Here is a 16,512-nt window from a genome sequence, read left to right on the forward strand (position 1 = left end):
TGGTCTGTATGAATTGCAGATGGGCTGTACGGCTCAATGCTGGGAGTGCAGATCACGGCAAAGCCTCACCGGAGCAGATCTTTCCAGAGGGATTGATGCTGGCTTAGGTGGAGTTTGGGCCTGACCACTCAGCACCAGCCAGAATATTGAGCTCGTGCTGGGGGCAGGGTGGCTCGCCCTCTAAGGACAAGGCGGGGTCCTGTGGTCGACCCCAGGGCTTGTCCTGTTAGGCCTATACCCCTTGCCGTTCTAGTTTAAGTTATCTTTAATAAAGCAGCCCAGTTTATCCAACATACTGTGTCAACCTCTTCATTCCGACTGGGGAGGCAAAGTGTGCAGATTCTTATCTGGGAGAACCGGGTTTGATTCCCAACTTTTCCACTTGCACCTGCTGGAATGGCCTTGGATCAGCCATAGCTCTGGCAGAGGTTGTCCTTGAAAGGACAGCTGCTGTGAGAGTCCTCTTAGCTCCACCCACCTCACAGGGTGTCTGTTGTGGGGGAAGGAAGATAAAGGAGATTGTGAGCCACTCTGAGATTCGGAGTGGGGGGTGGGATATAAATTCTTAAAACATAGAAAAAATAGAATACAATACAATACATAAAATCTATCTATTTCAGAGGAATGCACCAATTAAACAATTTGGTGAACCAGATGAACTTCTAACTATAAGTAGCTGTAGATTGAAACAGGACAGGGCAAGTGAATGGGTAGGAGCTACAATGGACTATAAGACATTGCTGAAACGAGCAGAGCAAAGCATAGCAGGGGAGGCCATTGTAGATGGGTTATTGCCACCTCAACCATAGGCCTAGTGAAACATCTCCATTTTGCAGGCCCCGTGAAACTGCATTAAGTCCCACACGGATTGGATCTCACTAGGGAGAGTGTTCCTCCAGGCTGATGCCAGAGCTGAGAAGGCTCTGGTAAAGGCTAAACTACTGCCCCATTTCTAAACTACTGCCCCATTTTACACATATTGTTTAATTCTCAATATATTTCTTTTTTTTTTATAGGTAAGAGCAATAGATGCTAACAGAGAGCAGCCAAAAATTTTGCACAGGCCCTCAGTTAGAAGAAGAGGCTGTTTTTAAGAAAAGGGCACCCTGTTCAACCAGGCTTTGAATCCTGAGTTGTAGAACATGAATTTCAAGAGACGTGGCAACCAATGTTCCCTCTAAGCTGTGAAGTCTTGTGAGCAAAAATTCTGCTTTATGCGCTACTGGCATTAAAGTTGTGAGCTACAGCATAAATTAGTGTGCTTAGGGGCCATCCTTCCTGAGCAGGCTAAGCTAAGACAAAAATGTGTGAGCAGTAGGCTAAAAAACTGTGAGATAGCTTGTACTGCCCCACAAAGGGCAGTAAAGTAGAAAAATAGTTTTATACCTTTAAACCCCAGAGAATCACGGGATCTGTAGTTCTAGGATTCTCCTAGGTAGATGGTCCCTAGAATAGGCCTTTATTGGCTACTGTAGGAGGTTTTTCCCATTTAACTGAACCTGCAAAATATGTTGATTGCTCCTTTTATTGTTCCCTTTCCCCCTTTTTTGTTAGGCATCTGAGTAGCTAGCATGGCAGTCTGGAAGGATTCATCTCTTTTCCACCACACATTCGACTTCTGTAAGAACTGTATTTCAGCATGAATTTCCCACCTGATGTGACAGGTCGCAGTGAGTAAATACCTGTTGAATGCTTTGGAATTTCAGTAAAGTCTGTAAAAGTTCTGAAAGTGTCTGTGCGTTGGCTACTCTCCTAAAGAATGTTCCAGCAGCCTAGCTGAGTGTTCAGACAGAACATAGCTCATATGAACTCAGATTAGAAGGAACACTGATGGCAACCCTACACAGCAAGGACACATATGGCTTTATCTGCAGTGAAAAGGAGCTTCTGAAACATGCTTACCTCCAGGGGACTGTAAAAACCACAAGCAAGTTCAATCTTACTTGCACCTCCATATGCACTACTGTACAGATGAAGCCTCCCAGTTTCCTGGGAGCAGGGCTTTTTTTGTAACAGGAACTCCTTTGCATATTAGGCCACACACTCCTGATGTAACCAATCCCCCAAGAGTTTACAGGGCTCTTATTACAGGGCCTACTATAAGTTCCAGGAGGATTAGCTACATCAGGGGTGTGTGGCCTAATATGTAAAGAAGTTCCTGCTACAAAAAAAAAGCCCTGCCTGGGAGTAAGCCCCACTGAGTAAATTGGGACTTACTTCTGATTATTGCTTAGGATTGCTCCCAGGGCAAACAACAGTGATTTCCAGATGCCACCCTCATCCTCTGAATATAGAATCATCAGGGATTCAGGAAGAAATCTTTCATTTTATTACTCACCACTGAATACACATTAAAACCAGCGTCTGCTCTAATAATGCCTTTCTTCATCTCCAGTTAGCCATTATCGGCACAGGTGTGAAAACCAGCTCTAAAACACTAAAAGCTGCAATCAACATTATTGATGCCACTCTAAATGAAACAGAGGAAGCAGCAGAGAGACAAATAAATTATAGCCATCATTATTGCGACCATGTGCATTATTTTTTTTGTATGTGTGTGTTGCATTTTATGTCTAGCAGGTTCATTTTGTATGCTTTGCTGCTATTACAAGGCTGTTTTTTTTAAATCATTGGAGCCTAATTAGCTGATTCCTTATGGATCTAGAACATCCTGCTCCACAGCAGAACAAAAAGTGCCTTAGTTTGTGGGTTCAATAGCTTTTGTGCCATAACAAACGCAGGTAGTAGGGGCCTTTCTTTTTACAAACTTTCTGAAAGAAAACGGAACTAAATTTCAGGGAGGGACAAGAGATGACAGTTTCAAACATGGCTGCTGAAAATTGCTATAGGCACTGAGACAAAGATTCCTTCTGTCCTCACATCACTAAGACCATCCAAACATCATATGGAAACAAAACAAATTACTTGCACTTGTAATTCTGTCCCCCTTGTCCTTTCTCTCAGCCTCAAAATTTATACATGACTAGGCATTTCTTAGAGAGGTACTGTAGTATAATGGATCAACTTAGTGCTGAACCAAGGGAGGTCAGCTTCAGTTTCCTGTTCAGTCATGAAACTCATTTAGAGTTGGAAGGTGCCTCCAGGGTCAGCTAGTCCAACCCCCTGCAGCATGATGCAGGAAATTCACAAATACCTTTTCACCCCCACACACCCCAGTAATCCATGCTCCATGCCCAGAAGATGGCAAAACCCCCTTCAGGTTCCCTGGCAAAACTGGCCTGAAGAAAATTGCTCCCTTACCCCAAAGTGGTGATTAGCATTTCCTTGGGCATGTAAGAAAGGGCCACGAAAACTAAGCACTGATGCAACCCTTCCTGCCCTCTCTCTCATGATCTGCCTAAATTCACAGACTCAGCATTGCTGTCAGATGGCCATCTAGTCTCTGTTTAAAAACCTCCAAAGAAAGAGAGTCTACCACCTCCTAAGGAGGAACTGCTCTAACTATCAGGAGGTTCTTCTTAAATTGTGGCACCCAAAACTGAATGCAATACTCTAGGTGAGGTCTAACCAGAGCAAAGTGATACCATCACTTCATGAGATCTGGACACTGTTCTTCTGTTGATATAGCAGAAAGTCACATTGGCCTTTTTAGCTACTGCATCACACTGCTGACTCATGTTCAGTGAATGGTCCACTAAGACTCCTAGATCCTTTTCACACATACTGATGCCAAGACAGGTCTCCCCCATCCTATATTGATGCATTGGATTCTTCCTATCTAAATGCAGAACCTTACATTTATTCCCATTAAAATTCATTTTCCAGCCTGGCAAGATCATCCTGTATCCTGACTCTGTCTTATCATATTTGCTACCCCTCCCAATTTAGTATCACCTGCAAATTTAATTAGCACTCCCTCTATTCCTTCATCCAAATCATTTATAAAGATGTGAACAGAACAGATCCCAGGACAGATCCCTAAGGTGTCACCCATTTCCAAGAGGATGAGGAACCATTCACAAGAACTCTTTGGGTGTGATCTGTCAACAAGTTACAGAACCACCTAACAGTTATAGGACCCAAACCACATTTTACCAACTTCTCAACAAGAATATTATGTAGAATATTATCAGAAGCCTTACTGAAATCAAGATAAACTATGTCTACAGCATTCCCCTGATCCAGCAACATAGTAACTTTCTAAAAACAAAGAGAGAGAGAGAGATAAGGCGAGTCTGACATGACTTTTTCTTGAGAAGCCCAAAGCAGCTCTTAGTAATCACAGCCATCCTTTCTAAATGCTCAAGGATTGATTGTTTGATGATCTCTTCTAAAACTTTTCCAGGTACACACACTAAGCAGATGGATTAGTAGTTACCTAGATCTTCCTTTTCCTCCTTCTTAAATATGGGGACAACATTTGCCCACCACTAATCTTCTGGCACCTCACCTGTTCTCCATGAATTCTTAAAAATAATGGACAGAGGCTCAGGAATTACATCCATGAGCTCTTTTAGAACCCTTAGATGCAATTCATCTAGCCCTAAAGACTTAGTTTCATTTAAAGAAACTAGGTGTTTACCACTAACCCTAAAATGATCTTAGGGTGTTCTGTTTTTTCCATGTTGAGCACCATTTCCCTCACAAGAGAAGATTGAGGAAAAGTAGGAATTGAGCAGTTCTGCCCTTTCTTCACCACCTGTTACAATTCAACATTCCTATCCTCACAATGAGTCTACCATGTCTTTGCTCTTTTTCTTACTTTGAACATAACAAAACAAACCCTTTTTGTTGTTTTTAGCATCTCCCAAAAATAAGCACTGGTTTATTTGTTTATATTCATTTTTGGTCCTTCCATTTCCTAAATGAGTCTTTTTTATTTCTCAGATCTTTAGAAAGCTGTTTATGGAATCACCTTGGTCCTCCCATTTTTCCTTCTCATAGGAGTTGTCTGTGATTGTGCCTTCAATAGTTAGCTTTTTAAGAAACTTCTATCCCTCTTGAACTCCCTTCTCCTTAAATATTTTTGACCATGGAATTCTATCTAGCAAAACTTTAAGTTTGTCAAAATTTGCCAACATGTCTGATTACATACAGCTTTTCCCTTCTCCAAAACTCTACATTCCAAACTTACATGGCTACTACCCAAGGTGCCCTCTATTTTCACTTCATCAACTAGTTCTTCCCTGTTGGTGAGAATCAAGTCCAAGATAGCAGATCCCCTTGTTTGCCTCTCCGCTTTCTGGAAAATGAAATTGTCAGCAAGACTCAGAAATTTATTTGACCTTTTGTTTTTAGCAGATTTGGATCCAACAGATATCTTCCAACAGATATCCAGATAATGGAAATCTTCCATGACCACTGTGCCCCGTCTCTTTGATAACTTCATAATCTGTTCTAGGAGTGACTCATCCAAGTCCTCTGCCTGGCTTGGTGGCTTACAGAAAACCCCCATTATAATATCATTAATTCTTTCTCCTTTTATTTTTTTTCCAGAGACTCTAAACTGAACTTCCATGCTCAGATTCATGTATTTCTTAATGTCTCAGCTTCATTAACCTCTCAAGAGTGTTATGAGGATAAAATGGGATTACTATTTGTATGTCATCCTGAGTTACATAGAGGAATTATGGTAAATAAATAGGTTATGCAAAGCTTTTAATAGCTTTGAAGTTCTCACCTATTACTTGTAGAAAGCTTTTTTGCAATCTTAAATTGCTTTATAGCAAGACAGACTATTGGCCCACTAGCTCAGTATTTGCATGGGTATGCTCACCAAGGTTTCAAGCAAAAAAGAAATATCATTGTCAATGCCTACTGTCATTCAGTTTGGAACTAAATCATAGACTTTCAGCATATCTACCTCTAATCTACAGCTCTTTGGCTTGTTTCAGAAAATTGTACCTACCTGTCCAAATTGGCTATTTCATTGCAGTTTCTATTGTACCTTCGTGTGTTTTTCTCGCTGTCCTATCTGCTAAAAATAATGCCTCCTTAGCAGTGTAGTTCTCCCCTGTTCTAGACAGAAGAACTATGCTGGTGTCATGGTGACAACAGTTTTGACAGTAAACTTTTTTCACCTTCTGTACAATGGTTTCATGTTATTTATATGTTTTGGAGTATTTCTAGGCCACCTGTTCCCTTGAGTGTGTACAACATTGTTTAGAATCTCTTTGGAGACCCTCCCCCCCTCTCTATTTTGCAAATATGTGGTTTTTCCCCTTTCTTTTGTTAGTAGCAGAAAGCTAGTCTGGCCTGCTAGTTCACAGCTATACATATGCTAATAGCTGGGTAGAAAATCAACCTCAGTGACTTGGTGTGAAGAAGCCTCCAGATAATTTCTGGAGATTTCCCAGAATGCCTTCCAAGAGGGCACTCAGAATGCACCTGTGTGTCCCAGGATTGATCAAGTCAATGGAGCTGGGGGAGTGATATAAAGTGGGTGGAATCAGAGGATTAACAAAACTTCCCTGCAATGGAAAGACATTTTCTTTGCTCTCGGTCTTGCATCTTCAAAGGGGACAGACTTCTGGGTGATGGCCAGTTGTGGCAGCCATATATTCCAGACCATGTGGCCATCCAGATAAGTGGAACAACAAGGGAACAATCCTGCAGCTGTGTAAGCTTTAAATGCTTGCTCTAGTCCCTGTAAAATCTAGATAGGGCATATGTAGAAACCAGGGAAAGATGGATGCATTTCTAACTAAATTTCCTTTGTCCCTCCATTTTCTGATCTGGTGCTGAGCTAAAGTATGTTTGTAACCTTTTCCTTTTTAATAAATATTGTAATATTTTGATGCTGGTAGTGGTTCTCCATACCACATAGTTTCGCCAAGTGCTTTTGGAGCACACTGTTTTGAAGAGGGGCCTCTAGGGAGGAGTGAAGAGGTCATCAGTGTGCAAGTGGCCACCTCTTGAGGGGAGCCCCAAAGTGGTATTTGGTCCTTGTGGTAACCAGGCACTGGGTAGCAAGAGACCTTGAGGCCAGGCCCCAGAACTAGGAAGGGAGACAGAGGATCCTTTTCCTCTCAATGGGAATCCCTATAATGAACAGGTGGTGGCAGTGAATACTCTAGAAGACACAAGAAGATTAGCTCCCTCCAGGAGGTGACATCTGTAAGGAGGGAGTGGGCAGAACAGAGTCTGCAAGTCAATGTATTTTTATGTATATGATTTCAGATTTTTCTGCAAACCTGTGACACCCCAAGTTTGTATAGAAAAATCTATTTAGTGTTCATGTGGTCCTGATCCGCAGATTTAGATATCTGCAGATGGGGGGCACAGGTAGCTATTAGATATAATGATCACTCCCTGCAAAACTTTAGAGTTCTCATATCCAGTTATTGGCATGCTAGGCTTTAAATTATTGTCTCACTCCCCCCATACAATTTAGTTTAAAGCCCTCCATAGTAGGTTATCAAGGCTCTTACCAAACATCTTTTTTCCTACCTTCATTAAATACAAACCATCTCCTGATAGAAGAACTTCATCTCAAAAGCGTAAGCAATGGTCCAAAAATCCAAATCTTTCCTGATGACACCAACTAAGTGGCCAGTCATTTAAGCTTTTAACAAGGTTCCACATAATATTCTTGTTGACAAGTTGGTAAAAGGTGGTTTGGATCCCATTACTGTTAGGTGGATCTGTAATTGGTTGACAGATCTCAACCAAAGAGTGCTTGTTAATGATTTCTCATCCTCTTGGAGAGGAGTGACAAGTGGAGTGCCTCAAGGATCTGTCCTGTGACCTGTTTTGTTCAACATTTTTACAAATGATTTTGATGAAGGAATAGAGGGAATGCTTATTAAATTTGCAGATGATATTAAATTGGGAGAAGTCACAAATACAGCAGAAGACAGAGACAGGATACAGAATAATCTTGACAAGCTGGAAAACTGGGCAAAAATAAATAAAATGAATTTTAATGGGAAGAAATGTAAAGTTCTCCTTTTAGGTAGCAAAAATTAAATGAATCATTATAGGACAGAGGAGACTTGTCTTGGCAGTAATATGTGCCTTTTGGAAACTGAATACGTCTTAGTTTGACATCATTGTTGTGAATTTACAGGATGGCTCTTAGATGAAGCTTGTTTGCGAAACGTGGTATATCAAGTCGACAAACACGTTAAAAAAGGAACTTTGTACCTTTGGAGCCTTTATTTTGGTAGACTGGATCAACCACATCTTGTGAAATTGACTGTGATTGAATTTCCAGGGGAAGCCTTTTGAATGGACCTTTTGCATTCTCCATGGAATCTTTCTGGAAATCATTGTGGAATCCATCCCCTTATGAAATATACTTCCTGTGTATTTGGGGTATCTTTATAAATTATTTGGACACTTTATTCTAATATTGTTGATTTATTTTGTGTTTGCGCAGTGGTTTTGCTTTGATCTATTTATTGTGTAGCCACTTCGTTTCCTGTCCGATTCTGTGAATTAGGCAGATCATGAAAAGGAGGGCAGGAAGGGTTGCATCAGTGCCTAGTTCTCCTGGCCCTTTCTTACACACCCAGGGAAATGTTGATTGACACATTGGGGTCGGGCAGCAATTTTTCTCCAGGCCAGTTAGGCAAGGGATCCTGGAGGTTTTTGCCATCTTCTGGGCATTGAACAGGGATCACTGGGTGTATATGTGTGTGTGCGGGGGGGGGGGAGGTATTTCTGAAGTTCCTGCATCATGCAAGGGGTTGGACTAGAGGACCCTGGAGGACCCTTCTAACTCTTATGATTCTATGAACTATATTTTTTTTTCTGATGCTCAGCATTTATGTTCCTTTTATTACCAAAGTGTTAAACAGTATACCTAGGCAAGATTTGCTATGTAAAATGATCTGGTGATTGCATGGTTTATGAAGGTGTGTGTTTCTGTGGCACTGTAGGCTGCTTGACGAATCCTACATGGCATGCCATCTTCTGAGGTTTGTTGGGTATTTTTAACTGGTAACCCAATCAAAAGCCATCATATTTGACAATCCCACAGATCTGCATTGTGCTAAAAGTACATTTTTGTCTTGTTAAGTGCCCCAAGAGCCTGCTAATTATCAAGAAAGCCAAATGTTAGTAAAACAACCTTAGTCTTCAGAATAAATTTCCCAGGACTAGAAGGGTCTGTTACAAAAACAGAGAACAAAGGCCTAGTTCATTCTTGAAAATGATTGGTGACAAAAAGCAGAGGGTTAGCTATGTTTAGTCTACAGCCTCCAAAGAATAAGAATCTTGTGACACTTTTAAGACTAACAAATTTATTATAGTGGGCCAGAGACCATTTTGTCTAATGCATGAAGTACTAGTTAATGCAACATTAGACCAAGTAAGCTCTCTGGCTCACAAAAATGCATGCCACATTTGTTAGCACATAAGGTAATACAAAACACTTTGTTGTGTTCTCTACCTTGCTCTGCCATCACCTTGCTAAATTTAATTCTTCAAAGTTGCAAAATCAGAAAAGAAACCAAAGAAAAATCCTTACTGCAGGAAGCTCTTTCCTATGTGTTCTCAAGAGCAGAGGGGGGGAGCAATAGGCAGGGGAAAAGAAGGGTCCATGAAAAAGGGGAGCTTAACAATTCTATCACACAAAGGGATGGTAGAAATTAGCAATGATTATATATATATATATATATATATATATATATATATATATAAACAAGAGCCCTGTTAGAACAGATCAGTGGTTCATCCAGTTTAGTATCCTGTTTTACACAGTGAGCAACCAGTTGCCATGGGAAGGGCAACAAGTACGACACAAAGGTCAAGGTTTTCCCCTGATGTTGCCTCTTAGCACTGTTATGCAGAGAGTTACTGCCTCTAAATGTGGTAGTGTTGCCAATTTGGGGTTAGGAAATTCCTGGAGTTTCTAGGGGTTGAGCCTGGGGAGGGCAGGTGTAATGCTGTAATCCACCCTCCAAAGCTGTTATTTTCTCCAAGGGAACTGTTATCTGGAGATCAGCTGTAATTCCAGATCTCCAGGCTCCACCTGGAGATTGGAAACCATAGAATGTGGGAGTTTCATTTAGTCATTATGACTAAAAACCACCGATGGATTCTATTTAATCCTCTTAATTGCCTTGGTTGCTTGCTTTTCTGCATTTTTCCAACTCTTCAATATCTTTCTTTAAGGTACAGAGTCTAGACTTGAATGCACACCCTATGCTACCCTGCCATAGAGCTATATAAGGAATTCAAATATTGGGGTATTGAAATCCCAAGCAAGGCCAGCCTTCAACTGGACAGAAAGTGCTAGAGCATGTGCTGATCACACAGAGAAGAAATCCCTGTGGATTCTTAGTTCTTTTTTCATCTGTGGCTGTTGACAGACCTGAAACTAAAGACAGCCTTGAGTTTTATATGTTTGGGCAGACCCTTGGCTTTCACATTTAACAAATCCCATTCATTGTGGCGCTTTTCCTAACAGGAATCAAATGAGACCCCTGCCCTCAGATGATTTATTTCATCCTTCTCATGCAGGCACACATTAATCTTTGTTCAGTGAAGAGGTGGTGTCATTTCTCAGAGACATATGGCAGCAGGAATCATGGAGGCCCATAAATTAGAAACAATTCCAGAACAATTCATCTTCCTTCCTACACTCTGTCTCGGCCTACCAAGGCCTTTGTTAGATTTGCCCTTGTCTCTTGCCTCCAGAACACAGCCCCACATCATGGTAAAGAGATGGTTCTGTAGTTGTCAGGCACCTTGGCCTTTTTTGGCTAATAATTTTTTAAAAAGCCTCAAGATGGTACAAATGGAGGGGAAAATCATTAATTGTGCATAGCAATTTACCATCCACTTGCCATGAGAAATGTAGGCAAAGGGCAGCGCTATGATCAGCTGTTGGTGTGATCAGATCCCTACCAAGAGCCACACCAAGGCAAGAGGTCAACAGTCCAAAACAATTAGACCTACTTTACCTCCTCTATGCAACAGCTGCTGATTAAGACATGCATGTTTGTATCAATATGACAAAGAACAGCTCTACATGGCTGTTCTAGGAATGGAAGGGAGGGAAAGCTTAACTTCCTCTCCCACATCATGGTTCCAGTCTGAGATGGGTTCCTTTTGCATGCATGCCTTTTTAAAATATAAAAACCTGCTTGGGAGCTCTAGAGAAACCCCATAACATCCAATGTGGCCCTTAGAGCAAGCAGATCATGAGACAATCAAGGAGATGCAGCAGCTGCCACTGGTGGTTATACTATCTCCTCAGTATGGATGGCAGTGCAAATTGGGCCCAGGGAGAGTTGTCAAAGGAGGTAGTAGGCATACTCAGGAAGGAGGGCATTGAGGTTATTTTGACCAAAGATACCCAGTAACTGATACTGCCACCGATGGATGGAGTCCCCTTCTCTGGCCTTCAACACAGCCAAAGGAGAAAAGACAGTCTCTTCCTGTTTTCTGGATCCACCTTGCGATTGCTATTTACTGCTATTTAGGAGTGATGGTTGTCTTGTTCTCATTCAGGATCTTCTCCTGACAAACATTCAGCATGCTTGAAATAAGACTAATATGACCTACAGTGGCTTGCTCTCCTAATGTTTTCTCAGTGTGGGGGACATCACATGTTGCATCATACCTGTGAGATAGGCTCACGAATCCCAGATTTAAAAATACATGGGAGATTTGAGGGTGGAGCCTGAGAGAGTGGGGTTTAAGGGGGAGGGTGCTTGATAAGCTATAATGTCATGTAGTCCATCTTCCAGGAGAAGTGGAATAAATGTTTTAAATAAATAAGCAACTGATGTAGTCTGGAGATAAGTCAAAATTCCAGGAAATCTCCACCACACCTGGAGCCTGGCAACCCTATGAGCCTGGATGTTTTAAAAAGAAGCATTATGGCAAGGTAACAAGAAAAAGAAGGAGGAGAACCCCAGTGGGAAATGATGGGTTTCTTGCCAAGGGATCTTTTCTTCAGATGATCCTGATCTATCCTCAGAAATCAGGATATGATAGTTTTCCTTAGGGACCACCCCCATCAGATAGAAAATCTACTGCCACTCAGTGTTCCTGGTGGTATTTGATGACTGTATGTAGGAAAGCATTACCTCTTGGTACCAAGCCAATGGATAACAGTTTCACAATGCCAGCCTGAGCAGTTACATTCTTCTAAGCCCACTTATTTCCATAGAAAGGTGTAACTCTTTGCCACCATTAGGGATGAGTGGATTTCCAGCATTCTGTTTTGCTAGGTCCCCTGTCTTCACCTTGCCCCAAGTTCCATTCCATCCACCTTCAGTGTAACTCAGAAAATCTCTAAAATTAACTTCAGATTCTGAAATGATGTTATGTGCAGTTCTCAGCTCAGATATGCATATTCGTGTCACATTCCAGAAAGTCAACATTCCAAAAAGAGCCTTGATCTGATGCAGTGATCTGAACACAGACTTGGGTCTCAGAGACCTAGAGTCATCTCACTTCTGCCAAGATGATTTAAGGGATTGAAGCTCCTTTTCTATGAAGAAAGGCTGTAGAGTATGGATTTTTCAGTTTAGAAAGGAAATGATTAAAGGGGGCATAGTATAGGTTTATACAATTATTCACACAGAGAGAGAGAGTTGACATTTTTTTTCTCCCTTTCCCTAAATACTAGAACTTGAGGGCATCCAATGAAGCTGATGGGCTGTAGACTTATGCCAGACAAAAAACAATACTGCTTCACTTGACAAGTGATTAAAATGTGGCTTTCAATGCCAGAAGATATAATGATGGCCACAGGAATAGCTGGCTTTAAAATGAGATTAGAGAGATTTGAGGAGAATAGATATATCAGATGCTACTAGCCATAGTAACAAAAGGGAACCTTCACAAATTCAGGTGGGTATCCATGCTGGTCTAAAGCAGCAGAACATAGTTTGAGTGCAGTGGTACCTTTAAGACCAACAAAATTTTATTTAAGATGGCCAGACCTTGATAGCTCAGGCAAGCCCAGTCTCATAAGATCTTGGAAGCAAAGCAGGGCCAACTCTGGCAAATAGTTGGATGAAAGACCTCCTTGGAATACCAGCAGTCAGGAGGCAGTGGCAGGATTTATGCAGTCACCTCTCTAAATATCCTCCAGGTCTCCAGTAGGGGTCAGCCACAAGAGGTCACAATGACTTCCAGGTGCACATGCACACAAACACAAATACAAAAATACCAAAATAAATTTAAAAATTATTCAAGGTATAAGCTTTCATGTACAAACATGCTACTTCAGCTTATGCTTTAAATAAAATGTTGTTGATCTTAAAGGTGCCAGAGGCAGTAAACCAGGAGGCAACATCAGGGGAAGGTCTCTGTCACTATGCCCTGTTGTTGGCCCTCCAGAGGAACTGATTGGCCACTGTGAAAGACAGGATACTAAACTAGATTGAGCACTATTCTGATCCAGTAGGGTTCTTATCTTTTTTATGTTAAACAAAAATATTTGCTACTTGGCCACAAACTAGCAACTACAAGGAATACATATTACAGTCAGTAGTGTCTAATCTGACTGGTAGCAGCTCTTTGGGGTGCCAGCCTATATCGCCTATTATCTGATGATTTTCACCGGAGATACCAAGGATTGAACCTGGGATCTTTTTCATTCAAAGTAAATGCACTAACCACTGAGATCTCCTTCCTTTTCAAGGTTTGACAAAGTTAACGCAATTAGATAAGTGAAACCCTTTACTGATGTCACCAAACTATTAATAGTTGATAGCAAGCACTAGTATGACATGTCTTTCCCCAAGTTTTCCCCCTTCTCTTGGGAGTAAACATGTCTCCTTGTAGTGAGGTAAAGCACAGGGACAGCCATTTATTTGCCATTAATTTTTAAAGATGCCTTGTTTCAGATGAGAGCCTGTCTGTCTTTGTCTATTTGTTGCTTCTGAGGAGATTCATTACTTTGATGGATTTGTGTAATTTTTTTCAAGTGCTGCAGGTGACAAACAATAAAATATGCTTTAAAAAAACTTACTCCACAGCTAGGCTGAATAGCAAAGTTGGAAGGGATAGAAAAAAAACTATGGCATGGACTTCTCTGCAGAGAATGGATTTGTGCACACTGTTACCTAGAATTGATCTAACTGCTATCTGCTGAGATATTAGCTAAGATTGTTTACAACATCTTAGAAAATGGTATTATCTAACCCAGAAATTCCCTCATCCCTATTCTACTATCAATATAATTCTTCCTTACATACTAAGTGCACTATCTTTCCTCTTTCTTCCCTATATCTGTCCTACAGATGAAATTCTCACTTCCATCCTCTCTAGCATTGATGGTGTCAGTGTGTTATTGCTATGTTCCCTTGAGTCTCCTGAGCCAGAAAACAAAACATTGCCCCAGAAGACACTGTGACGCTAGACCTCTAGGGAGATTGATTATTTCTTTATTTATTATTTTCATTTACTGCATTTATAGTAAATATTTATAGTTATATAGTACTTATAACTGCCTTTGTTGCTGAAACTCAAGGAGGATTATACCTTGTAAAACAATGTGGTTAAATAGCACGAGGCATCCCACAGACAATGCAATAGGGCACGGAAGTTCACAAACATAAGAAGCAATGGTATGTGGGGAGGGGTGTGTGGAATCTGACATGAATTAGCTGGCAGGCAGGCATTGGCTGGCAACCCCCAGAAGAATTTGAGGGCAGAGGCTGTATAAACTGGTGGCATACAACTTTGCCATGTCACTTCTGTGCCACTTCTGGAGGGTAGACTCTATGGCATTACACAATACTGAGCTTTCTCCCCCTCCTAAACCACACCTTGTTCCAGTCTCTACCCCTCAAATATTCAGGATTTTCCCAATCCAGAATGGCAAACCAAGGCTGCATACATGGTGGGCAGCCTGGTAGACCTAGACAAGATATGTCATAAACAGCATGAAAATAAAAGTACAAAAGAAGAAAACAGTGCAGCAACAGCAAGATATGCATACAATAAAGAGTGGGATATATGTTCCCTTTATAAAGTTTGCAGGTGTGCACTGAGAAAAAAAATTAGATACATGTCAAGCAGCAGCCTAGGAGGAGAGATCCTGCAGTCACAGCATTTTGAAAAAATTCTTGCATTTTCCTACTCTTAGAGTAACTGACAATAAAAATTTCTTACCTTTCCACTGAAAACTCCGCATTTGTTATCTTTTTGTGGTCTATTTGTTTTCTTCTACAAAATAAAAGAGTCTTCCTTGCAGATCCCTCCTCCCCAATCTTTCCTGTTGATTTATCATTATGGGGATGTACTCAAATGAATGACAGGAACGCCCACTGGATATAATGGGAGCCAAGAATGCCAGCTGACTTGCATAGGTGCAACTGAAATATGTTACAGCACACAACAGTTACAATGAAAATATGCAATATGCCTACCCTGGGCCCAGAATGACAGCCTCCAGGATGGAATGATGGTTCCTGGCAGTAGAATGACTGTCCCTAGACCCAGATAAATGTTCCAGGATTAGAATAACAAGCTCTAGAGCAGAATAATGATTCCTGGGATTGGAGTCAGTGCTCTGGGGCTGTCATTTCAGTGTCAGAGCAGTTTTGGTGGTCCTGGGGACCACCATTCCCCTCTGGGGCATTCATTCTAGTCCCTGAGCATAGATGTCCCTGAGCATAGACTGTCCCAGGGGCAGTCATTCCACTTTGGCAGCTATCACTCTCATCCCAGAACATTTTATCTGGGCCCAGAGCAGGTTTCTCAGAATCCATTCCACATTTTCATTGCAACATATTTCTATGGGGCCATTTGGCAATTGTGGCTCCCATTATATTCAAAGGTATTCAGGCATATCCCATTGTTCCCAATGGGCATACCTGTCATTCATTTTAGTATATCTTGCCATTATGACCCATGGGAGACTTTTCAGGAGGGCTGGAGTGGCTGTTCATCTACCAAGTGATTCCAAAATTGCAGCAGAGTGAGTGCCGCCTATCTACTGGGCCAAGGGGACAAATTCTGCGGTCCCCTAAACAAGCTGCCCCAGCTCTCTATTAACCCAGCTATAGAACAAAAGGCTTTGCTCCCACAAAGGAGGGAGGGAAAGAGAACCAGGGCTCTCTGTGACTTGTTCTCCTTGCTTACAGTGATTCAGTAGGGAGAAATGCTCCATAAATCAGTAGAATCCAGGAAAAACAGGACCACATGCTGTAGCCAGCTAGCAGCACCCAAACTCAAAAATAACAGGTGTTTATATTGGTTTATTCCACTAAGAATCCCAAATTCCTAATATCATTCCAGAAAATCACAGTAATTACCCAAAATAGCAATTCCTGTGTATATTTTTGGTTTGGGACTTTCATTTTGCCCTCCATTTCATTGTACTACAAACTTATTTGCTTTACAGAAACACCCTCCTGAACCATTCTGCAAATCAGAATGCCAGAAGTATTTGAACTTTCTGGACCTCCTCATGCAGGCCATTCCCATAAAGTGGGGGCCACAGCTGAGAAAGCATGTGCATGCCAGTCTAACCTGTTTACTGGTGACAGATGTATCTCAGGCAGGCAACAGGGCACAGTGCCCTTGTGCCACTTTCCCTCTGGCATCCCTCCCATCAGGAAGAAGAAAAAGGAACCAAGT

The sequence above is a fragment of the Heteronotia binoei genome, chromosome 6, assembly GCF_032191835.1.
Source record: "Heteronotia binoei isolate CCM8104 ecotype False Entrance Well chromosome 6, APGP_CSIRO_Hbin_v1, whole genome shotgun sequence".
In the NCBI taxonomy this organism is placed as follows: Eukaryota; Metazoa; Chordata; class Lepidosauria; order Squamata; family Gekkonidae; genus Heteronotia; species Heteronotia binoei.